Source organism: Arachis hypogaea, chromosome 15 (genome assembly GCF_003086295.3).
Source record: "Arachis hypogaea cultivar Tifrunner chromosome 15, arahy.Tifrunner.gnm2.J5K5, whole genome shotgun sequence".
NCBI lineage: Eukaryota > Viridiplantae > Streptophyta > Magnoliopsida > Fabales > Fabaceae > Arachis > Arachis hypogaea.
In genome coordinates, this window is record NC_092050.1 from 70,253,482 (window position 1) to 70,277,949 (window position 24,468).

The 24,468-nt window shown below is 38.0% G+C and overlaps 2 non-coding genes across 2 annotated transcripts; both read left to right on the forward strand.

Annotated features, from left to right (window-relative positions):
- Positions 1-6,815: 6,815 nt before the first annotated feature.
- Positions 6,816-6,923, forward strand: LOC112752174 (small nucleolar RNA R71). Its single transcript, XR_003176621.1, has one exon. It is a non-coding gene; the product is annotated as a small nucleolar RNA R71 (small nucleolar RNA).
- A 15,459-nt stretch (positions 6,924-22,382) lies between these two features.
- LOC112752730 (small nucleolar RNA R71) lies at positions 22,383-22,486 on the forward strand. Its single transcript, XR_003177151.1, has one exon. It is a non-coding gene; the product is annotated as a small nucleolar RNA R71 (small nucleolar RNA).
- The last annotated feature ends 1,982 nt before the right edge of the window (positions 22,487-24,468 follow it).

Genomic DNA, 24,468 nt, shown 5'->3' on the forward strand with positions numbered 1-24,468 from the left:
TGAGTCACTCAAAGGGAATTCAGTACTCCCCACATATGAATATAGCTCGATGATTGAAGAATCATGGTCACGGATGGTTGGTGATAGTGAATTGGAGTGCTCCTCTAAGGAACCCGATTCGCTATTCACAAAAGCTAGCTGGCGCCGAGCTTGCCTTAAACGGGTTAAAGTTCTTTCAATTTCCTGATCAAAAGTGGCCAAGCTCAGGTATGGAAGCGACCATGTCATTTAACTGAGGAGGCAATGAAAACCATGCAATTATGAAAAGCAAGACAAAAATAGGCAAGTAAACAAGAACCAACTTAACAATTAAAGACTACTAAATTAACTAAAGAGGGATGGTGCACGAAATCGTGATTGTTCATTCCTTGGTAACGGCGCCAAAAACTTAATACGCACGTTCATAATCTTAATTCTTTGTCACAACTTCGCACAACTAACCAGCAAGTGCACTGGGTCGTCCAAGTAATAAACCTTACGTGAGTAAGGGTCGATCCAACAGAGATTGTCGGCTTGAAGCAAGCTATGGTCACCTTGTAAATCTCAATCAGGCGGATTCAATTGGTTATGGAGATTTGATAATTAAAATATAATTAAAATATAAAATAGGATAGAAATACTTATGTAATTCATTGGTGAGAATTTCAGATAAGCGTATGGAGATGCTTTTATTCCTTCTGAACCTCTGCTTTCCTACTGCTTTCATCCAATCATTCATACTCCTTTCCATGGCAAGCTGTATATTGGACATCACCGTTGTCAATGGCTACATCACGTCCTCTCAGTGAAAATGGTCCAAATGTGCTGTCACCGCACGGCTAATCATCTGTCGGTTCTCGATCATACTGGAATAGGATTCAGTAATCCTTTTGCGTCTGTCACTACGCCCAGCACTCGCGAGTTTGAAGCTCGTCACAGCCATCCCTTCCCAGATCCTACTCGGAATACCATAGACAAGGTTTAGACTTTTCGGATCTCAAGAATAGCCACCAATAATTCTAACCTATACCACGAAGACTCTGATCGTAGATCAGGAGGCTAAGAGATATGCATTCAAGCTTGTTTGCATGTAGAACGGAAGTGTTTATCAGACACGTGTTCATAAGTGAGAATGATGATGAGCGTCACATAATCATCACATTCATCATGTTCTTGTGTGCGAATGAATATCTTAGAGAAGAAATAGGCTTGAATTGAATAGAAAAACAATAGTACTTTGCATTAATTCATGAGGAACAGCAGAGCTCCACACCTTAATCTATGGTGTGTAGAAACTCTACCGTTGAAAATACATAAGAACAAGGTCCAGGCATGGCCGAATGGCCAGCCCCCTAAATGTGATCAAGAGATCAAAAGTGATACAAGGATAGTCTCAAAAATGATCAAAAGATTCCTAACACAATAGTAAAAAGTTCTATTTATACTAAACTAGTTACTAGGGTTACAGAAATAAGTAAATGATGCAGAAATCCACTTCTGGGCCCACTTGGTGTGTGCTTGGGATGAGATTGAAGCTTTCACGTGTAGAGGTCTTCCTTGGAGTTAAACGCCAGTTTGTAACTTGTTTCTGGCGTTTAATTCTGCTTTGCAACCTATTTCTGGTGTTTAACACCAGAATAGGGCAGAAAGCTGGCATTGAACACCAGTTTGTGTCATCTAAACTCAGGCAAACTATGAACTATTAAATATTTCTGGAAAGCCCTAGATGTCTACTTTCCAACGCAATTGAGAGCGCGCCATTTGGACTTCTGAAGCTCCAAAAAATCCACTTTGAGTGCAGGGAGGTCAGAATCCAACAGCATCTGTAGTCCTTCTTCAGCCTCTAAATCTGATTTTTGCTCAAGTCCCTCAATTTCAGCTAGAAATGACCTAAAATCACAGAAAAATACACAAAATCATAGTAAAGTCCAAAAAATGTGATTTTTATTTAAAAACTAATAAAAATATATTAGAAACTAACTAAATCATACTAAAAACTATGTAAAAACAATGCCAAAAAGCGTATAAATTATCCGCTCATCACAACACCAAACTTAAATTGTTGCTTGTCCCCAAGCAACTAAAAATCAAATAGGATAAAAAAAGAGAATATACTATAAACTCCAAAATATCAATGAAACTTAGCTCCAATTAAATGAGCGGGACTAGTAGCATTTTGCCTCTGAACAGTTTTGGCATCTCACTTTATCCCTTGAAGTTCAGAATGACTGGCATCTATAGGAACTCAGAATTTAGATAGTGTTATTGATTCTCCTAGTTCAGTATGTTGATTCTTGAACGCAGCTACTTTATGAGTCTTGGCCGTGGCCCTAAGCACTTTGTTTTCCAGTATTACCACCGGATACATAAATGCCACAGACACATAATTGGGGGAACCTTTTCAGATTGTGACTCAGCTTTGCTAGAGTTCCCAATTAGAGGTGTCCAGGGTTCTTAAGCACACTCTGTTTTTGCTTTGGACCTCGACTTTAACTTCTCAGTCTCAAGCTTTTAACTTGACACCTTCACGCCACAAGCACATGGTTAAGGACAGCTTGGTTTAGCCGCTTAGGCCAGGATTTTATTCCTTTGGGCCCTCCTATCCACTGATACTCAAAGCCTTGGATCCTTTTTACCCTTGCCTTTTGGTTTTAAGGGCTATTGGCTTTTTTCTCTTGCCTTTTGGTTTAAAGAGCTTTTGGCTTTTTCTGCTTGCTTTTTCTTTTTCTTTCTCTTCTTTTTTTTCTCTTTTTTTTTTCGCCATTTTTCTTTTCTTCTTCTTTTTTTTCGCAAGCTTTTGTATTCACTGCTTTTTCTTGCTTCAAGAATCAATTTTATGATTTTTCAGATTATCAATAACATTTCTCCTTTTCATCATTCTTTCAAGAGCCAACATATTTAACATTCATAAACAACAAATTCAAAAGACATATGCACTGTTCAAGCATTCATTCAGAAAACAAAAAGTATTGTCACCACATCAAAATAATTAAAATAATTTCAAGGATGAATTCGAAATTCATGTACTTCTTGTTCTTTTATAATTAAAACATTCTCATTTAAGAAAGGGGATGGATTCATAGGACATTCATAGCTTTAATACATAGACACTTAAATACTAATGATCATATAATAAAGACACAAACATAAATAAATCATAAGGCTCAAAAACTAAAAAACAGGAAAATAAGAACAAGGAGATTAAGGAATGGGTCCACCTTAGTGAGGGTGGCGTCTTCCTCTTCTTGAAGAACCAATGGTGCTCTTGAGCTCCTCTATGTCTCTTCCTTGTCTTTGTTGCTCCTCCCTCATAGCTCTTTGATCTTCTCTAATCTCATGGAGAATGATGGAGTGCTCTTGGTGTTCCATCATTAGTTGTCCCATGTTGGAACTTAATTCTCCTAGGGAGGTGTTGATTTGCTCCCAATAGTTCTGTCGAGGGAAGTGCATCCCTTGAGGCATCTCAGGGATTTCATGGTGAGGAATTTCCTCATGCTCTTGTTGAGGTCCATGATCTCTTGTTTGCTCCATCCTTTTCTTGGTGATGGGCTTGTCCTCATCAATAAGGATGTCTCCCTCTATGTCAATTCCAGCCAAATTGCAGAGGTGGCAAATGAGGTGAGGAAAGGATAACCTTGCCAAAGTGGAGGACTTGTCAGCCACCTTGTAGAGTTCTTGAGGTATAATCTCATGAACTTCCACTTCCTCCCCAATCATGATACTATGGATCATGATGGCCCGGTCTACAGTAACTTCAGACCAGTTGCTAGTAGGAATAATTGAGCGTTGGATGAACTCCAACCATCCTCTAGCTACAGGCTTAAGGTCCGGTCTTCTCAATTGAACCGGATTGCCTCTTGAGTCAACTTTCTATCCTTCCACACATATGTCCTTGAGGACTTGGTCCAACCTTTGATCAAAGTTTACCCTTCCAGTGTAGGGGCGTGCTTTTTCTTGCATCATTGGAAAGTTGAACACCAACCTTACATTTTCCGGACTGAAATCTAAGTATTTCCCCCAAAACATGGTAAGCCAATTCTTTGGATTCGGGTTCATACTTTGATCATGGTTCCTAGTGATCCATGCATTTGCATAGAACTCTTGAACCATTAAGATCCCGACTTGTTGAATAGGATTAGAGAGAACTTCCCATCCTCTTCTTCTAATCTCTTGTCGGATCTCCGGATATTCGCTCTTTTTGAGCTTAAAAGGGACCTCAGGAATCACCTTTTTCTTGGCCACAACTTCATAAAAGTGGTCTTGATGGACTTTTGAGATGAATCTCTCCATCTCCCATGACTCAGAGGTGGAAGCAATTGCCTTCCCTTTCCTCTTTCTTGAGGTTTCTCTGGCCTTAGGTGCCATTAATGGTTATGGAAAAACACAAAGCAATGCTTTTACCACACCAATCTTAAAGGGTTTGCTCGTCCCCGAGCAAAAGAAAAAAGGAAGTAGTAGAAGAAGAAAAAAATGGAGAAGATGGAGGGAGAAGGTGTATTCAGCCAAGGGGGAGGAGTGGTGGTTGTAATGTGTGAAAATGGAGTAGTGTTGAGGGGTTTATATAGGGGTGAGGGGAAGGGTGGATGGATGTGAGTGGTTAAGGTTATTTAGGGAAGAGGTATGGAGGTGATTGGTGAAGGGTATTTGGGGAAGAGAGTTATGAAAAGGTGTGAAGAGGAGAGAGGAGGAGGTGGGGTAGGTGGGGATCCTGTGGGGTCCACAGATCCAGTGGGGTCAAGGACTTAGCATCCCTGCTCCAATTAGGCGTGCAAAACGCCCTTAGAATGCATGTCTGGCATTAAACGCCAGCTTGCTGCTTGTTTCTGGCGTTTAACGCCAATTCCATGCTTTGTTCTGGCGTTAAACGCCAGTCTGGTGCTTGTTTCTGGCGTTTAACGCCAGCTTGATGCTTCTTTCTGGCGTTAAACGCCAGTTTGATGCTTCTTACTGGCGTTTAAACGCCAGTAAGCTCTTCCTCCAGGGTGAGCTATTTTTAATGCTGTTTTTCATTCTGTTTTTGATTTTTCAGTTGTTTTTGTGACTTCACATGATCAACAACCTAAGGAAAACATAGAATAGAAATGGAAAATAAATAGATATAATTAAATAACATTGGGTTACCTCCCAACAAGCGCTTCTTTAAAGTCAATAGCTTGACAGTGAGCTCTCATGGAGCCTCACAGATGTTCAGAGCATTGTTGGGACCTCCCAACACCAAACTTAGAGTTTGGTTGTGGCCTCCCAACACCAAACTTATAGTTTGACTGTGGGGGCTTTAGTTGACTCTGCAGTGAGAGAAGCTTTTCATGCTTCCTCTCCATGGTTACAGAAGGAGATCCTTGAGTTTTAAACACAAGTTTGTCCTCATTCAGTTGAAGGACCAACTCTCCTCTGTCCACAGCAATCACAGCTTTTGTTATGGCTAGGAAGGGTCTTCCAAGGATGATGGATTCATCCTCATCCTTCCCAGTGTCTAGGATTATGAAATCAGCAGGGATGTAAAGGCCTTCAACCTTTACTAATAAGTTCTCTACTAATCCATAAGCCTGTTTCATTGATTTATCTGCCATCTCTAGTGAGATTCTTGCAGCTTGTACCTCAAAGATTTCCAGTTTCTCCATTACAGAGAGTGGCATGAGGTTTATCCCTGACCCAAGGTCACACAGAGCCTTCTCAAAGGTCATGGTGCCTATGTTACAGGGAATTAGGAATTTACCAGGTTCCTGTTTCTTTTGTGGTAAAGTGTGCTAAACCCAGGTATTCAGTTCATTAATGAGCAATGGAGGCTCATCCTCCCAAGTCTCATTACCAAATAGCATGGCATTCAGCTTCATGATTGCTCCTAAATACTAGGCAACTTGCCCTTGAACAATGTCTTCATCTTCTTCAGAAGATGAATAGTTATCAGAGCTCATGAATGGTAAAAGGAGGTTCAATGGAATCTCTATGGTCACTAGATGAGCCTCAGATTCCTTTGGTTCCTCAAAGGGAAACTCCTTATTGCTCAGTGAACGTCCCAGGAGGTCTTCCTCACTAGGATTCACGCCCTTCTCCTCCTCTCTGGGTACGGCCACACCAAGTAAGGTTATGGCCTTGCACTCTCTTTTTGGATTCTCTTCTGTATTGCTTAGGAGAGTACTAGGAGGAGTTTCAGTGACTCTTTTACTCAGCTGGCCCACTTGTGCTTCCAAATTTCTAATGGAGGACCTTGTTTCATTCATGAAACTTAGAGTAGCCTTAAATAGATCAGAGACTATATTTGCTAATTTAGATGGATTCTGCATAAAATTCTCTATCTGTTGCTGAGTGGATGATGGAAAAGGCTTGCTATTGCTAAACCTATTTCTTCCACCATTATTAAAGCCTTGTTAAGGCTTTTGTTGATCCTTCCATGAGAAATTTGGATGATTTCTCCATGAGGGATTATAGGTGTTTCGATAGGATTCACCAATGTAATTCACCTCTGCTATTGCAGGGTTCTCAGGATCAGAAGCTTCTTCTTCAGAATATGCCTCTTTAGTACTGTTAGATGCGGTTTGCAATCCATTCAGACTCTGAGAAATCATATTGACTTGTTGAGTCAATATTTTATTCTGAGCCAATATGGCATTCAGAATATCAATTTCAAGAACTCCCTTCCTTTGAGGCGTCCCATTACTCACAGGATTCCTTTCAGAAGTGTACATGAACTGGTTATTTACAACCATGTCAATGAGTTCCTGAGCTTCTGTAGGCATTTTCTTTAGGTGAATGGATCCACTTGCAGAATGGTCCAATGACATCTTAGATAATTCAGACAGACCATCATAGAATATATCCAGGATGGTCCATTCTGAAAGCATGTCAGAAGGACACTTTTTGGTCAGTTGCTTGTATCTCTCCCAAGCTTCATAGAGGGATTCACCTTCTTTCTGTTTGAAGGTTTGAACATCCACTCTAAGCTTGCTAAGATTTTGAGGAGGAAAGAACTTGGCTAAGAAAGCCGTGACCAGCTTATCCCAAGAGTTCAGGCTATCTTTAGGTTGAGAGTCCAACCATATTCTAGCTCTGTCTCCTACAGCAAACGGGAAAAGTATAAGCCTGTAGACCTCAGGATCAACCCCATTAGACTTAACAATATCACAGATCTGCAAGAATTCAGTTAAGAACTGAAAAGGATCTTCTGATGGAAATCCATGAAACTTACAATTCTGTTGCATCAGAGAAACTAATTGAGGCTTTATCTCAAAATTGTTTGCTCCAATGGCAGGGATTGAGATGTTTCTTCCAAGTAAGTTGGAATTTGGTGCAGTAAAGTAACCAAACATCTTCCTTGCATCTCCATCATTGTTATTATTTTTGGCCATGTCTCCTTCTTTTTCGAAAATTTCTGTCAGATTTTCTCCAAAGAGTTGTGCTTTAGCTTCCCTTAGCTTTCTCTTAAGAGTCCTTTCAGGTTCAGGATCAGTTTTAACAAGAATGTTCTTATCCTTGTTCCTGCTCATATGAAAAAGAAGAGAACAGAAAAGAAAATATGGAATCCTCTATGTCATAGTATAGAGATTCCTTATGTGAGTATAAGAAGAGAAGAATAGAAGAAGGAAAAAATAAAAATTTGAACACAGAGGAGAAGAGTGGGTTCGAATTTTTGAGTAGAAGGGAAGTGTTAGTAGATAAATAAATAATTAGAAGGAGATGAGAGAGGGAAGAATTCGAAAATTAAATAAAATAAAATAAAAATATTTTTATTTTTAATTTAAAATTAAAGTTAAAATTCGAAAATTTTAAGAAGAAAAATGAAATTAAATGAAATTAAAATTTAAAACAATTAGTTAATTAAAAAGAAATTTTGAAAAAGAGGTTAGTGATTTTCGAAAATTAGAGAGAGAGAATTAGTTAGGTAGTTTTGAAAGAGATAAGAATCAAACAAGATAAGATTAATTGAAAAAAAGATTTGAAAATCAATTTTGAAAAGATAAGAAGTTAGAAAAGATTTTGAAATTGATTTTGAAAAAGATGTGATTGAAATTTATTTTGAAAAAGATTTGAAAAAGAAATTTAAAAAGATTTGATTTTGAAAATTAAAGTTGATTACTTGACTAACAAGAAACAAAAAGATATGATTTTAAAATTTAAAGATTGAAGCTTTCTTACTAGGCAAGTAACAAACTTAAAATTTTTGAATCAATCACATTAATTGTTAGCATTAATTTTGAAAATATGAAATAAAAATAAGAAAAAGATTTTGAAAATAAATTTTGAAAATTTCGAAATTATGAAAGAAAAAATGAAAAAGATTTGATTTTTGAAAAAGATTTGAAAAAAGATAGAATTTTTAAATTGAAAATTTGATTTGGCTCATAAGAAACAACTAAATTTTAAAAAATTTTGAAAAAGTCAACTCAAATTTTCGAAAATTTATGAGTGAATAAGGGAAAGATATTTTTTTTATTTTTAAATTTTTAATGAAGAAAGAGAAAAACAACAAAAAGACTCAAATTATGAAAATTATGAATCAAAACACATGATGCATGCAAGAACACCTTGAATGTCAAGATGAACACCAAGAACACTTTGAATGTCAAGATGAACACCAAGAACATATTTTTGAAAATTTTTAAGAAAAGAAAAACAAGCAAGACACCAAATATAAAAATTTTCAAACTTTAGACACTAACAAATTGAAAATGCATATGAAAAACAAGAAAAGACGCCAAACAAGAAAAATTTAAAGATAAAAAAAAGAAGATCATGAAGAACATCATGCATGAGTTTTCGAAAATTTTAAGAAAAATAAAAAATATGCAATTGACACCAAACTTAAAGATTGACACAAGACTCAAATAAGAAACATCAAATTTTTTTTTTTGTTTTTATGATTTTATTAAATTTTTTTGTAATTTTTCGAAAATTAATTGGAAAAAGAAAAATAAGGATTTCAAAAATTTTTAATAAGAATTCCAGGAATCATGCAATGTTAGTCTAAAGCTCCAGTCCAGGAATTAGACATGGCTTACTAGCCAGCCAAGCTTTAGCATACATAGTTCAAGCATGAGAAGAGGAAGCCTCAGTCCAAAAAAAATTAGACATGGCTTTACAGCCAGCCAGGCTTCAACATGTTATCTTAAAACTCTAGAATTCATTCTTAAAAATTCTGAAGCCATAGAATAATTTATTTTATATTTTTTTTGAAAATTTTTTCAAAAAATAAAAATAAAAATAATAAAAACAAAAAGCTTAAAATTAAAATAAAATTTACCTAATCTGAGCAACAAGATGAACCATCAGTTGTCCAAACTCGAACAATCCCCTGCAACGGCGCCAAAAACTTGGTACACAAAAATCGTGATTGTTCATTCCTTGGTAACAACACCAAAATCTTAATACACACGTTCATAATCTTAATTCTTTGTCACAACTTCGCACAACTAACCAGCAAGTGCACTAGGTCGTCCAAGTAATAAACCTTACGTGAGTAAGGGTCGATCCCATGGAGATTCTCGGCTTGAAGCAAGCTATGGTCACCTAGTAAATCTCAGTCAGGCGGATTCAATTGGTTATGGAGATTTGATAATTAAAATATAATTAAAATATAAAATAGGATAGAAATACTTATGTAATTCATTGGTGAGAATTTTTGATAAGCGTATGCAGATGCTTTTATTCCTTCTGAACCTCTGCTTTCCTACTGCTTTCATCAAATCATTCATACTCCTTTCCATGGCAAGCTATATGTTGGGCATCACCGTTGTCAATGGCTACATCCCGTCCTCTCAGTAAAAATGGTCCAAATGCACTGTCATCGCACGGTTAATCATCTGTCGGTTCTCGATCATACTGGAAAAGGATTCAGTAAACCTTTTGCGTCTGTCACTACGCCCAGCACTCGCGAGTTTGAAGCTCGTCACAGCCATCCCTTCTCAGATCCTACTCGGAATACCACAGACAAGGTTTAGACTTTCCGAATCTCAAGAATAGTTGGCAATAGTTCTAGTCTATACCACGAAGACTTTGATCATAGATCAGTAGGCTAAGAGATATGCATTCAAGCTTGTTTGCATGTAGAACGGAAGTGTTTCTCAGGCACGCGTTCATAAGTGAGAATGATGATGAGCGTCACATAATCATCACATTCATCATGTTCTTGTGTGCGAATGAATATCTTAGGGAAGAAATAGGCTTGAATTGAATAGAAAAACAATAGTACTTTGCATTAATTCATGAGGAACAGCAGAGCTCCACACCTTTATCTATGGTGTGTAGAAACTCTACCGTTGAAAATACATAAGAACAAGGTCCAGGCATGGCCGAATGGCCAGCCCCCTAAACGTGATCAAGAGATCAAAAGTGATACAAGGATACCCTAAAAAATGATCAAAAGATTTCTAACATGATAGTAAAAAGTTCTATTTATACTAAACTAGTTACTAGGGTTACAGAAATAAGTAAATGATGCAGAAATCCACTTTCGGGCCCACTTGGTGTGTGTTTGGGCTGAGCATTGAAGCTTTCACGTGTAGAGGTCTTCCTTGGAGTTAAATGGCAGTTTGTAACTTGTTTCTGGCGTTTAACTCTGCTTTGCAACCTGTTTCTGGCGTTTAATGCCAGAATAGGGCAGAAAGCTGGCGTTGAATGCCAGTTTGTATCATCTAAACTCGGACAAAGTATGAACTATTATATATTGCCGGAAAGCCCTGGATGTCTACTTTCCAACGCAATTGAGAGCGTGCCATTTGGACTCCTGTAGCTCTAGAAAATCCACTTTGAGTTTAGGGAGGTCAGAATCCAACAGCATCTGCAGTCCTTCTTCAGCCTCTGAATCTGATTTTTGCTCAAGTCCCTCAATTTCAGCCAGAAATTACCTGAAATCACAGAAAAACACACAAACTCATAGTAAAGTCCAGAAATGTGATTTTTATTTAAAAACTAATAAAAATATATTAAAAACTAACTAAATCATAATAAAAACTATGTAAAAATAATGCCAAAAAACGTATAAATTATCCGCTCATCAAGGGAAGTGGTATTTACGATTAGAGCCAAGTAGCAAACCAAAGTCAAGTATTTACAATATTCACATATTTACAACAACCAAAATAGTAGCACTCATTACACTTAAAGTGAACTCCCAGGTAATGGCGCTAAATTGCATATAGGTTAGAAACTTGATTGTCCAAGAGTGGAATTAACATTGTGAATATAGTCCTAACCCGACAAGTTGGCCATTGATGAGCGAATAATTTATACGCTTTTGGCATTGTTTTTAGTATGTTTTTAGTATGATTTAGTTAATTTTTATTATATTTTTATTAGTTTTTAAATAAAAATCACATTTCTGGACTTTAATATGAGTTTGTGTGTTTTTCTATGATTTCAGGTATTTTCTGGCTGAAATTGAGGGACCTGAGCAAAAATCTGATTTAGAGGCTGAAAAAGGACTGCAGATGCTGTTGGATTCTGACCCTCCTGCACTCGAAATGGATTTTCTGGAGCTACAGAATCCCAATTAGCATGCTCTCAATTTCGTTAGAAGGTAAATATTCTGGGCTTCCAGCAATATATAATAGTCCATACTTTGCCCGGGATTTGATGTCCCAAACTGGCGTTCGAAGTCAGCATAAAAATTCTGGTGTAAAAACGCCAAAACTGGCACCAGAATTGGAGTTAAACGCCCAAACTGGCACCAAAGTTGGCGTTTAACTCCAGGAACAGCCCAAGCACAAAAAAGCTTCAATGCTCAGCCCAAGCACATACCAAGTGGGCCCCGGAAGTGGATTTTGCATCATTTACTCATTTCTGTAAACCCTAGGCTACTAGTTCTCTATAAATAGGACCTTTTACTATTGTATTCTCATCTTTGATTAGTCTTATGCTATCTTAGACCTTTATGGGGGCTGGCCATTCAGCCATACCTAGACCTTGTTCTTATGTATTTTCAACGGTGGAGTTTCTACACCCCATAGATTAAGGTGTGGAGCTCTGCTGTTCCTCATGAATCAATGCGAAGTACTATTATTTTTCTATTCAACTCATGCTTATTCTTGTTCTAAGCTATTCACTCGTACTTCAACCTGATGGATGTGATGATCCATGACACTCATCATCATCATCCCTTATGAACGTGTGCCTGACAACCACCTCCGTTCTATCTGCGAGAGCTTGAGTGTGTATCTCTTAGCCTTCCAATTTACGACGCATGGTTGCCTCTCCTGACAACAGATCCCTCCATTCTGTGCGATCAGAGTCTTTGTGGTATAGGCTAGAATCAATTGGCAGCATTCTTGAGATTCAGAAAGTTTAAACCTTGTCTTTGATATTCCGAGTAGGATCTGGGATGGGATGACTATGACGAGCTTCAAACTCGCAAGTGTTGGGCGTAGTGACAGACGCAAAAGGATCAATAGATCCTATTCTAACATAAGTGAGAACCGATAGATGATTAGCCGTGCGGTGACAGCACATTTTGGACCATTTTTACTGAGAGGACGGAAGGTAGCCATTGACAATGGTGATCCCCCAACATAAGCTTGCCATGGAAAGGAGTATGAATGATTGGATGAAGGCAATAGGAAAGCAGAGGTTCAGGAAGAACAAAGCATCTCCATACGCTTATCTGAAATCCCTACCAATGAATTGCATAACTATCTCTATCCTATTTTATATTATTTATCTTTTAATTATCAAACCTCCATAACCATTTGAATCTGCCTGACTGAGATTTACAAGATGACCATAGCTTGCTTCAAGCCGACAATCTCCGTGGGATCGACCCTTACTCATGTCAGGTATTATTTGAACGACCCAGTGCACTTGCTGGTCAGCTGCACAGAGTTGTGTGAAAAGTGTGCGATCACGATTTTGTGTACTAAGTTTTTGGCGCCGTTGCCGGGGATTGTTTGAGTTTGGACAACTGACGGTTCATCTTGTTGCTTAGATTGGGTAATTTTATTTTATGTTTAAGCTTTTTATTTTTAATTTCGAAAAATTTAAAAAAAATATATTTTTCTTCAAAATTTTTCTTAGAATGAATTCTAGAGTTTTGGTACACGAAATCGTGATCGCACACTTTTCATACAACTCCATGCAGCAGACCAGCAAGTGCACTGGGTCGTCCAAGTAATACCTTACGTGAGTAAGGGTCGATCCCACGGAGATTGTTGGCTTGAAGCAAGCTATGGTCATCTTGTAAATCTCAGTCAGGCAGATTTAAATGGTTATGGAGAATTGATAATTAAAATATGAATAAAACATAAAATAGGATAGAGATACTTATGCAATTCATTGGTAGGAATTTCAGATAAGCGTATGAAGATGCTTTGTTCCTCCTGAACCTCTTCTTTCCTATTGCCTTCATCCAATCATTCATACTCCTTTCCATGGTAAGCTGTATGTTGGGGGATCACCGTTGTCAATGGCTACTGATGAGTATTTTGGTGAAAAATAAATTTCTCCCAAAACACACAAATCTAACCGGCAAGTGTACCGGGTCGCATCAAGTAATAATAACTCACGGGAGTGAGGTCGATCCCACAGGGATTGATGGATCAAGCAATTTTAGTGGGTGATTAGTTTAGTCAAGCTAACATTGAGTGATTTGAGTGACCATTGAAGCCAACAGAATGTAAATGACAAGGAAAATTAAAGTGCATAAAGTAAATTGCATTGAAACTTAAAGAGCAAGAAATGTAAATTGCATGAAAGTAAAGGGGATTGGGTGCAGGAAAATTAAATGAAAGCAGTAAATCAAAGCTTAGAACAATTGCAAGAGAAATTAAAGAAAAGTAAATTTCAGAAGCCAAGAGAAGGTGAAGTAGTAAACAGGAATGGAAATTCAATTGTGCAGAGAAAGTAAACAAGAAAATTTTCAAGGTGAGATTGAAACAGAATTTCTTTAATTCTCAACCCAAGATTCAAAACGAAATTGAAAACTAAGAGAGAGCTCTCAAATCCTAATGCTCCCTCGTGGAGCCAGCCTCCCTTTACAAATATGAAACAGATGCCTATTTATAGGCATTTCTACAAAATGAAAATGAAATTAAAAACAAATTACAATTAAATGAAATTCCTATTTTATCTATTTCTTGTGCCTTTGAGTGATGATCATTTGGGCCCTTGCTCTTGATGGAATTGGGTTGATAAAGGCCTTGGTTGATTGCTCTTGGAGTTTGAAGAGGAACCGAATTGAACCGGGTTGAGTTTGCAAAAGTTGGACCAAAAGTTGGAGCTAAAGTTAGGGGTCTAACTTTGGCTCCAACTTTTCATAGCAGCCCACAAAACTTGCTGGTATGAACGTTGGTGCCAACGTTAGGGGTCTAACTTTGACCCTAACGTTGGCCTCCCTTATGCACATTTATGGCGCCAACTTTGTCCTCTTGTCATGTTGCCAATTTTATGCCCAATATAGACTATCATATATGGTTGGAAAGCTCTGAATGTCAGCTTTCTAACCCACTTAGAATCACTTCAATTGGACATCTACAACTCAAGTAATGATCATTTGAAGAGGGCATGGTTGCTGGCTTTGGTGTGCAGCGTTTGAGGTAACGTTTGCCTCAAACGTTGGCGAAAACGCCAGTTCTGGAGGCTCAAACGTATTGTCCACCCCATACTATTATACATTGTTGGAAATCCCTGGATGTCTACTTTCCAATGCCGTTGGGAGCACATTATTTGGAGCTCTACAGCTCGAGTTATACTCCGTTGAAGGTGCAGAGGTCAGTTGGCCTCACTGCAGGTTGCCACCATGTTCGTTTATGCACATTGCGGGGTAGTTTTCTCCCTCAATTTTAGTATCCACCATGCAGTGCCATATATGCTTGGAAAGCTCTTGATTCCTACTTTCCAATGCTTCTTGAATCACCTCATTTGGAGCTCTGTAGCTCAAGTTATTCTTGTTGGAAGTATACCCCTTCAAGCTGTTGTGGTGTGTGGCGCCAACGTTAGCCTCAAAGTTAGGGGGCTAACGTTGGCGCAAACTTTTGCTCCTCCCCTTGTGAATTTCATGTGCCAACATTAGCCACCAAGTTAGGGGGCTAACGTTGGCGCAAACTTTTGGTGCCCAGGGAGGTTCTCTTCATGCCAACGTTAGCCTCAAAGTTAGGGGGCTAACGTTGGCGCAAACTTTTGGGGCCCAGGGGTGAATTTCATGTGCCAACGTTAGCCTCCAAGTTAGGGGTCTAACTTTGAGGCTAACTTTTCACCCAAAAGTTTTTGCTTCCTGGTTCAACTTATTCCATTGTCCTCTCTTTACTCCTAGCTATTCCTTCTTGCTTCACCCTTTCTCCAAGCCTTCTTCACCTATCATTAATCAACCAAACACATCAAAGCTATGCTCAAAATCATGAGATATTCATTCTTTCATAATATGTGACAATTTTAGCATAAAACCTCATGAAATAGCATGAATTCATACATGGTTGATTAAATCAAAGGAAGCATGAAAATCTACCCACTTGGCTTGCTTATGGCTCAAGAAAGTGCATAAAACCTATTGAAACTAAAGAAAAAAGGCATAGAAAAACATGACATGATGACATGTCATCAGCTACCGTCCGTCCTCTCAGTGAAAATGGTCCAAATGTGCTGTCACCGCACGACTAATCATACGCCGGTTCTCACTCATATTGGAATAGGATCCATTGATTCTTTTGCGTCTGTCACTACGCCCAACACTTGCGAGTTTGAAGCTCATCACAGTCATTCTATCCCAGATCCTACTCAGAATACCACAGATAAGGTTTAGACGTTCTGGATCTCAAGAATGCTGCCAATTGATTCTAGCTTATACCACGAAGACTCTGATCTCACGGAATGGAGGCTAAGAGATATACACTCAAGCTATTGCAAATAGAACAAAAGTAGTTGTCAGGCACGCGTTCATAGGTGAGAATGCTGATGAGTGTCACGGATCATCACATTCATCAGGTTGAAGTACGAGTAAATATCTGGGGATAAGAATAAGCTTGAATTGAATAGAAAAACAATAGTACATTACATTAATTCATGAGGAACAGCAGAGCTCCACACCTTAGTCTATGAGGTGTAGAAACTCCACCGTTGAAAATACATAAGAACAAGGTCCAGGCATGGCCAAATGGCCAGCCCCCATGGTCTAAGGACTAAACGTCCAGAGATAGATCTCAAGATGAACTAAAGATGAAAATACAATAGTAAAAGGTCCTATTTATAGAGAACTAGTAGCCTAGGGTTTATAGAGAACTGGTGTGTTCATGGGCTGAGTATTGAAGCTTTTTCATGCTTGGGATGTTCCTGGAGTTAAACGCCAGCTTTTGTGCCAGTTTGGGCGTTTAACTCCAATTCTAGTGCCAGTTTGGGCGTTTTACGCTAGAATTTTTATGCTGACTTGGACCGCCAGTTTAGGCCATCAAATATTGGGCAAAGTATGGACTATTATATATTGCGGGAAAGCCCAGGATATCTACGTTCCAATGAAATTGAGAGAGCACTGATTGGGCTTCTGTAGCTCCAGAAAATCCACTTCGAGTGCAGGGAGGTCAGAATCCAACAGCATCTGCAGTCCTTTTTCAACCTCTGAATCAGATTTTTGCTCAATTCCTCAATTTCAGCCAGAAAATACTTGAAATCTCAGAAAAATACACAAACTCATAGTAAATTCTAGAAATGTGATTTTTGAATAAAAAATAATAAAAATATAATAAAAATTAACTAAAACATACTAAAAACTACCTAAAAGGAAAGCCAAAAAGCGTATAAATTATCCGCTCATCACAACACCAGACTTAAATTGTTGCTTGTCCCCAAGCAACTAAAAACAAAATAGGATAAAAAGAAGGGAATATACAATAAATTCCGAAAATATCTATGAAGATCAGTCTTAATTAGATAAGCGGGGCTTTTAGCTATTTGCTTCTGAACAGGTTTGTAATCTCACTTTATCCTTTGAAGTTCAGAATATTTGGCATCTATAGGAACTCAGAATTCAGATAGTGTTATTGATTCTCCTAGTTCAGTATGTTGATTCTTGAACATAGTAACTTTATGAGTCTTGGCTGTGACCCTAAGCATTTTGTTTTCCAGTATTACCACCGGATACATAAATGCCACAGACACATAACTGGGTGAACCTTTTCAGATTGTGACTCAGCTTTGCTAGAGTCCCCAATTAGAGGTGTCCAGAGCTCTTAAGCACACTCTTTTTCCTTCGGACCACGACTCTAACCACTCAGTCTCAAGCTTTTCACTTGACACCTTCACGCCACAAGCACATGGTTAGGGACAGCTTGGTTTAGTCGCTTAGGCCAGGATTTATTCCTTTGGGCCCTCCTATCCATTAATGCTCAAAGCCTTGGGTCTTTTTTACCGTTGCCTTTTGGTTTAAAGGGTTATTGACTTTTTGCTCTTGCCTTTTGGTTTAAAGAGCTATTGGCTTTTTCTGCTTGCTTTTTCTTTTCCTTTCTTTTTTTCGCCACTGTTTTTTTTTCACAAGCTTTTGCTTTTCACTACTTTTTCTTGCTTCAAGAATCAATTTTATGATTTTTCAGATCATCAATAACATTTCTCCTTTTTCATTATTCTTTCAAGAGCCAACAATTTTAACATTCATAAACAACAATATCAAAAATATGCAATGTTCAAGCATTCATTCATAAAACAAAAAGTATTGCCACCACATCAAAATAATTAAACTATTTTAAAATTCAAAATTCATGTACTTCTTGTTCTTTTTCAATTAAGACATTTTTCATTTAAGAAAGGTGAAGGATTTATAGGACATTCATAGCTTTAAGGCATAGACACTTAGACACTAGTGATCATGTAATAAGACACAAACATAAATAAAACATAAAGCATAATTTTCGAAAAACAAAAAAATAAGAACAAGAAAATTAAAAAACGGGTCCACCTTAGTGATGGCGGCTTGTTCTTCCTCTTGATGATCTTATGGAGTGCTTGAGCTCCTTAATGTCTCTTCCTTGCCTTTGTTGCTCCTCCCTCATGGCTCTTTGGTCATCTCTAATTTCATGGAGGAGGATGGAATGCTCTTGGTGCTCCACCCTTAGTTGTCCCATATTGGAACTTAATTCTCCTAGGGAGGTGTTAATTTTCTCCCAATAGTTTTGTGGAGGAAAGTGCATCCCTTGAGGCATCTCAGGGATTTCATGATGAGGAATTTCCTCATGCTCTTGTTGAGGTCCATGAGTGGGCTCTCTTGTTTGCTCTATCCTTTTCTTAGTGGTGGGATTTTGAGATGAATCTCTCTATCTCCCATGACTCGGATGTAGAAGCAATTGCCTTCCCTTTCCTCTATCTAGAGGTTTCTCCGGCCTTAGGTGCCATTAGTGGTTATGGAAAAACAAAAAGCGGGGCTTTTTCCACACCAAACTTAAAATGTTTACTCGTCCTCGAGCAAAAGAAGAAAGAAAGGAGGAGAAGAAGAGGAAATGGAGGAGATGGAGATGTGTGGTGGGTTCGGCCAAGGGAGGGGGAAGTGTGTATGAGGGGTTGGGTTTGGGAGGGAAATAGTTTGAATATGCATGGTGAGGTAGGTGGGGTTTTATGATGGATAGATGTGAGTAGTAAAGAGAGTTTGGAGAAGAGTGGAGGATTTGATAGGTGAAGGGTATTTGGGTAAGAGTGTTATGGAAAGGTGTGAAGAGGAGAGAAGAAGAGATGGGGTAAGTGGGGATCCTGTGCGGTCCACAGATCCTGAGGTGTCAAGGAATTCGAGTCCCTGGACCATTCTGGCATTTAAACGCCCTCAGTGTGCCAAATCTGGCGTTTAACGCCAGCTCTGCTACCTTTCCTGGTGTTAAACACCAGTCTGCTGCCCCTTTCTGGCGTTTAACGCCAGCCAGACACCCTTTTCTGGCGTTAAACGCCAGTTTGTCTACCATTTCTGGCTTTTAACGCCAGCCAGACGCCAGACAGCCTTTTCTGGCGTTAAACGCCCAGAGTGCTGCCCATTCTGGCATTTAACGCCCAGAATGCTGCCAGGCTGGGCGTTAAATGCCCATTCTGCTATCCTTACTGGCGTTTAAACGCCAGTAAGCCTGTCCTCCAGGGTATGCTATTTTTGATGCTGTTTTTCGTTTTGCTTGAATTTTGTAGTTGTTTTTGTGACTTCACATGATCATCAACCTAAAGAAAACATAACAATGGAAAACAAATATATAAATATAATTAAATAACATTGGGTTGCCTCCCAACAAGCACTTCTTTAATGTCAATAGCTTGACAGTGATCTTTTAGAGAGCCTCACAGAGATTCAGAGCTTAATGGTGGCCTCCCAACACCAAACTTAGAAGTTGAGTGTGGGGGCTCTGTTTGACTCTGTATTGAGAGAAACTTCTCATGCTTCCTCTCCATGATTACAGATGGAGATCCTTGAGCCTTAAACACAAGGTAGTCCTCATTTAATTGAAGGACTAACTCTTCTCTGTCCACATCAATCACAGCTTTTGCTGTGGCTAGGAAGGGTCATCCAAGGATGATGGATTCATCCTCATCCTTCCTAGTGTCTGGGATTATGAAATCAGCAGGGATGTAAAAGCCTTCAACCTTTACTAAGACATCCTCTACAAGTCCATAAGCCTGTTTTCTTGAATTGTCTGCCATCTCTAGTGAGATTCTTGCAGCTTGCACCTCAAAGATCCCTAGTTTCTCCATTACAGAGAGGGGCATGAGGTTTATCCCTGACCCCAGGTCACACAGGGCCTTCTCAAAGGTCATGGTGCCTATGTTACAAGGTATTAAGAACTTTCCAGGATCCTGTTTCTTTTGAGGTAATTTCAGTTGAACCAGATCATTCAGTTCATTGATGAGCAATGGAAGTTCATCCTCCCAAGTCTCACTACCAAATAACTTGGCATTCAGCTTCATGATTGCTCCTAGATACTGAGCAACTTGCTCTTCAATAATATCTTCATCCTCTTCTGAGGAAGAATACTCATCAGAGCTCATGAATGGCAACAGTAAGTTCAGTAGAATCTCAATGGTCTCTGTATGAGCCTCAGATTCCTTTGGTTCCTTATTAGGGAACTCTTTGGTGGCCAGTGGACATCCATTGAGGTCTTCCTCATTGGAAATCACTGCCTCTTCCTCCTCTCCAGGTTCGGCCGTGTGGGGTATGTTGATGGCCTTGCACTCTCTCTATGGATTCTCTTCTGTATTGCTTGGGAGAGAACTTGGAGGGAGTTCAGTAACTCTTTTACTCAGCTGACCCACTTGTGCCTCCAAATTTCTAATGGAGGACCTTGTTTCAGTCATGAAACTATGAGTGGTCTTACTTAGATCAGAGATTATGGTTGCTAAGTCGTAGATGCTCTGCTTGGAATTCTTTGTCTGTTGCTGAGAAGAGGATGGAAAAGGTTTGCTATTGCCAAAACTATTTCTTCCACCATTATTATTATTGAAGCCTTGATTAGGCTTCTGTTGATCCTTCCATGAGAGATTAGGATGATTTCTCCATGAATGGTTATAAGTGTTTCCATAGGATTCTCCCATGTAATTCACTTCTTCCATTCCAGGATTCTCAGGGTCATAGGCTTCTCCTTCAGAGGAGACTTCCTTAGTACTGCCGGATGCAGCTCGCATTCCAGTCAAACTCTGAGAAATCATATTGACTTGTGGTGCACGAATTGTAAAACACACTTTTCATAACTCGTACCACTAACCAGTAAGTGCACTGGGTCGTCCAAGTAATACCTTACGTGAGTAAGGGTCGATCCCACGGAGATTGTTGGCTTGAAGCAATCTATGGTTATCTTGTAAATCTTAGTCAGGAGATTAATAATAAAAATTACTTTTGTTTATGAAAACTAAATAACATGAAATAAAGGTTACTTGTTATGCAGTAATGGAGAACAGATTGAGGTTTTGGAGATGCTCTGTCCTCAGAATCTCTGCTTTCTTACTGTCTTCTTCTTCACGCACGCAGGTCTCCTTCCATGGCAAGCTGTATGTTGGTGGATCACTGTTGTCAATGGCTACCATTCGTCCTCTCAGTGAAAATGGTCCAAATGCGCTGTCACCGCACGGCTAATCATCTGTCGATTCTCACTCATGTTGGAATAGGATCCATTGATCCTTTTGCGTCTGTCACTACGCCCAGCACTGGTGAGTTTGAAGCTCGTCACAGTCATCCCATCCCAGATCCTACTCGGAATACCACAGACAAGGTTTAGACATTTTGGATCTCAGGAATGGCCGCCAATAATCCTAGCCTACACCACGAAGACTCTGATCATGAACCAAGAGGCTAAGAGATATACACTTAATCTAAGGTAGAACGGAAGTGGTTGTCAGGAACACATTCATAGGTTGAGAATGGTGATGAGTGTCACGGATCATCACATTCATCAGGATGAAGCGCGAGTGAATATCTTAGAATAGAGACAAGCGTGATTGAATGGAAAACTGTAGTAATTGCATTAATTCATCAAAACACAGCAGAGCTCCTCACCCCCAATCATGGGGTTTAGAGACTCATGCCATCAGAAATACAATATGAAATGTGTAAAATGTCATGAGGTACATAGTAAGTCTCTAAAAGTTGTTTAAATACTAAACTAGAACCTAGGTTTACAGAAAATGAGTGAACTACGATAGATAATGCAAAAATCCACTTCCGGGGCCCACTTGGTGTGTGCTGGGGCTGAGACTTGAACTTTACACGTGCCTAGGCTGTTTCTGGAGTTGAACGCCAGGTTGTAACCTGTTTTAGGCGTTTAACTCCAACTTGTAAACTATTTCTGGCGTTTAACACCAGAATGGAACATGGAACTGGCGTTAAACGCCAGTTTACATCATTTATCTTTGAGCAAAGTATGGACTGTTATATATTACTGGAAAGCCCTGGATGTCTACTCTCCAACGTAATTAAGAGCGCACCATTTGGGTTTCTGTAGCTCCAGAAAATCCATTTCGAGTGCAAGGAGGTCAGAATCCAACAGCATCTGCAGTCCTTTTTCAGCCTCTGAATCAGATTTTGCTTAGGTCCCTCAATTTCAGCCAGAAAATACCTGAAATCACAAAAAAACACACAAACTCATAGTAAAGTCCAGAAATGTAAATTTTTCTTGAAAACTAATAAAAACATAGTAAAAACTAATTAAATTATACTAAAAGCTACCGAAAAACAATGCCAAAAAAGTGTATAAATTGTCCGCTCATCAACTTTCTAAGTCAATATTTTGTTCTGAGCCAATATGGCATTCAGAGTATCAACCTCAAGAACTCCTTTCTTTTGAGTCATCGCATTACTCATAGGATTCCTTTCAGAAGTGTACATGAACTGGTTATTTGCAACCATTTCAATGAGTTCCTGGGCTTCTTCAGGCGTCTTCTTCAGATGAAGAGATCCACCAGCAGAGTTGTCCAATGACAACTTGGATAATTCAGATAGACCATCATAGAATATACATAAAATGCTCCATTCTGAAAGCATGCCAGAAGGACACCTTCTGATCAGTTGCTTGTATCTTTCCCAAGCTTCATAGAGGGATTCACCTTCCTTCTGTCTGAAGTTTTGGACTTCCACTCTAAGCTTACTCAATTTTTAAGGTGGAAAGAATTTGGCCAAGAAAGCATTGACTAGCTTTTCCCAAAAGTTCAGGCTTTCTTTAGGTTGTGAGTCCAACCATGTCCTAGCTCTATCTCTTACAGCAAAAGGGAAAAGCATAAGTCTGTAGACCTCAGGATTAACCCCATTGGTCGTAACAGTGTCACAGATTTGCAAGAATTTAGCTAAGAACTGATGAGGATCTTCCAATGAAAGTCTATAAAACTTGTAATTCTGCTGCATTAGAGAAACTAATTGAGGCTTAAGCTCAAAGTTGTTTGCTCCAATTGGAGAAATTGAGATGCTTCTTCCATAGAAGTCAGAAGAGGGTGCAATAAAGTCACCAAGCATCTTCCTTGCATCTCCACCATTGTTGTTGTTTTTAGCCATGTCTTCTTCTTTTTTCAAAAAGTTATACAAGGTTTTCTCCAGAGAGTTGTGCTTTAGCTTCTCTTAGCTTCCTCTTTAGAGTCCTTTCAGGTTCCGGATCAGCTTCAACAAGAATGTTCTTATCCTTGCTCCTGCTCATGAAAAAAAAGTGAACAGAGAAGAAGAGGAATCCTCTATGTCACAGTATAGAGATTCCTTTATGTGAGTAGAAGAAGAGAAGAGTAGAAGAATGAGAAGAGAAAAATTTGAACACAGAGAAGGAGAAAGGGTTCGAATTATAAGAAGAAGAGAAGTGTTAGTAAATAAATAAATAGAGAGGGATGAGAGAGAGAATTCGAATTTAAATTAAAATAAAAAGAAAATATTTTTGTTTTTAAATAAATTATTGGTTTGTATTCGAAAATTAAAAAGAGAATTAAAATAAAATTTGAAAACTAAATAAATTACTTAATTAAAAAGATTTTTGAAATGGTGGTTAGTGATTTTCGAAAATTGGAGAGAGAAAAGTAGTTAGGTGGTTTTGAAAAAGATAAAAATTAGTAAAACAAACAAAAAGTCAAGTAGTTAATTGAAAAATATTTTGAAAATCAATTTTGAAAAGATAAGAAGTTAGAAAGGATTTTGAAATTGATTTTGAAAAGGATATGATTGAAATTTATTTTGAAAAAGATTTGAAAGAAAAATTTAAAAAGATTTGATTTTGAAAATTAAAGTTGATTACTTGACTAACAAGAAACTAAAAGATATGATTTTTAAAATTTAAAGATTGAACCCTTCTTAATAGGCATGTAACAACTTGAGACTTTTGAATCAAGATATTAAATGTTAGCATTAATTTCGAAAATATGAAATAAAAATATGAAAAAGATTTTGAAAATCATTTTGAAATTTCTGAAAATATTAAGAAGAAAATTGAAAAAGATTTGATTTTTGAAAAAGTTTTGAAAAGATAGGATTTTTAAATTGAAAATTTTGCCTTGACTCATAAGAAATGGCTAAGTTTTAAAAATTTTTGACTAAGTCAAACCCAATTTTCGAAATTTATGAGTAGAAAAAGGGAAAGATATTTTTTTGATTTTTGAATTTTTAATGAGGAGAGAGAAAAACACAAAAATGACTTAAAACATGAAAATTTAAGATTAAAGCAAAAAATGCATGCAAGAACACTTTGAATATCAAGATGAATACCAAGAACACTTTCAAGATCAAGATGAATATCAAGAACACATTTTTGAAAAATTTTTAAGAAAAAAAAAACATGCAAGACACCAAATTTAAAATTTTTAAACTTTAAACACTAATAATTCAAAAATGTATATGAAAAATAATAAAAGACACAAAACAAGAAAAATTAAAGATCAAACAAAGACAATCATCAAGAACAACTTGGAGATCATGAAGAACACCATGCATGAGTTTTCAAAAATTAATGCAACATTAAAACATGCAATTGACACCAAACTTAAAATTTGACACTAGACTCAAACAAGAAACACAAAATTTTTTTGTTTTTATGATTTTATTAATTTTTTTGGTTTTTTCAAAAATTATTTTGGAAAAATGAAAAAGAAGAAAATTTT